Here is a 1,764-nt window from a genome sequence, read left to right as displayed (position 1 = left end):
ATCACATTGTGTTTTTTGTTGAGCCCTGGTGGTCGTTACAGTTGTCAGGCCAATCAATGAGAAAGGTGACGTGGAAAATGCTGTGACAGGAGCCACTAATCCTGCTAATGACAGACGATATGATATTAGCTGTTGTGCTAGAATGAATAAAGTCTGTACACGTTACATGTATACGGTATACACAGAAAGTGGGTGCTCCTTGTTCACACAGAATTTATATTTTCAAGTTGAAGCAGCATTGCCTGCAGGCTGTCAGTACCATCCGGAAGCAATCAATTAAAGCCAGAACCCTGTCTTCACATTAAACTGGTGTATGATATCCGATCGAGGCTACTGGTTTCAACCAAGGCCAAGTGAAGGGGGCGAGGGAGGGCAGGATCCTCAGGGGGATGCTGGAGGGTGTGTGAAGCTGTGGCCTGCGTGCCGTCGGCCAGCCGCCCGAGAGGGAGGCACATGGTGCCAACAGCTGCCGTGGTGAAACGCTAACCCCTCTAAATGCTCCGTCCAGTAAACAACGCTGGACTGAACACATGCCAACGGGGGAGCCTGGGTGAGGAAGGGGTGAAGAAGAGGGTGAATGGGGCGACCCAGCTGACGGCGTGGAGAAAGGAGAATTGACCCCTGTGAAATGGCTTATTAAAGTGCGGTGGTCACCATTCTGGGGGGCCAAGACTGAAGCAAGACAGTGACGGAAATTCAAAACCCTCTTTGGCAAATTGAGCATGGTGTGGGCCACAAGCCGCAGACAGGAAGCCCCAGATACTTTTATTGCATGTATTTACATACATGGAGCACACCACATGCATGAAATGCTGATGACAGATGCTTTTATTTCCCCTGCCATATACCAAAGACTAAGCATGCAGAGTTATTTTAACACACAACTGGATGATGGGTGGATCAGGATTTGAACTCTACTAAGTATCCATCATTTACGCCCAGGAATACAATGCATTCAGACCCATGTATGGTTTCTTTTACATTTTAAATTGATAAATGAAGTGCGTTCTGTGAAGCCTGTTGGAGCTGCTAAGGGGTTCCCATGCTCTCAGGCCTGCTAGGGAGTGGCAGGAACAGATGTGACATCTACACTCCCCCACTTTGCCTGTCCCTCCTACCCACAGTCTGTCCCTCTGCTGCTTGTAAAACAATCCATCTTCCACTTGTAAAAACATTACTTTCTACCTTCATCGTCTCTTCCCATAACTCTCGCTTTAGTCAACATGAAAACAAAATTATCGCTAATCTTGTATCGTGATAATTGCATCCAGCCTTCATTGATGGTTAAATGTGATACAGGACCGTTACAGTAATCTAATAAGCGTCCTTCAATCTGTCTTTTCATTTCACTAGCTACTTACACGCACACTCAATACTGCACACATGCACACACATAAATACCAATCTTGAACTTCTTCATCATGAAAGGGAAAAGCCATTCTGAATCAGCAAAGTGGCATTTCTTTCCCGGTATTTTTCATCTGTTTCTATTGGCAAATCAGCTGAATTCACCTTTGTTTTATGATAAATCACATGAGCAACAACGCCCCCATCTGGTCGTGTTTTTAAGAGCCTGAAGACAACATAGCCTGTGGCTCACCTTTTCTCAGTTTACTCACATGTAAGCATCCTTTATATGAATAGCCATTTATAATAGAAAAAACACAAGTGTATTTAATTACCTCAATAATGACAGCATTGGATTTAGGTTTCTCCAGTTACAGACTGATGTTGTGCATGCTGTTTTACTTCCTTCTTTAAATG

This window comes from Morone saxatilis, unplaced genomic scaffold, assembly GCF_004916995.1.
Source record: "Morone saxatilis isolate NCDOM2014 unplaced genomic scaffold, NCSU_SB_2.0 Contig21, whole genome shotgun sequence".
Lineage (NCBI taxonomy): Eukaryota > Metazoa > Chordata > Actinopteri > Moronidae > Morone > Morone saxatilis.
The sequence above is the reverse complement of the archived record's forward strand: the minus strand, read 5'-3'. Positions refer to the sequence as shown.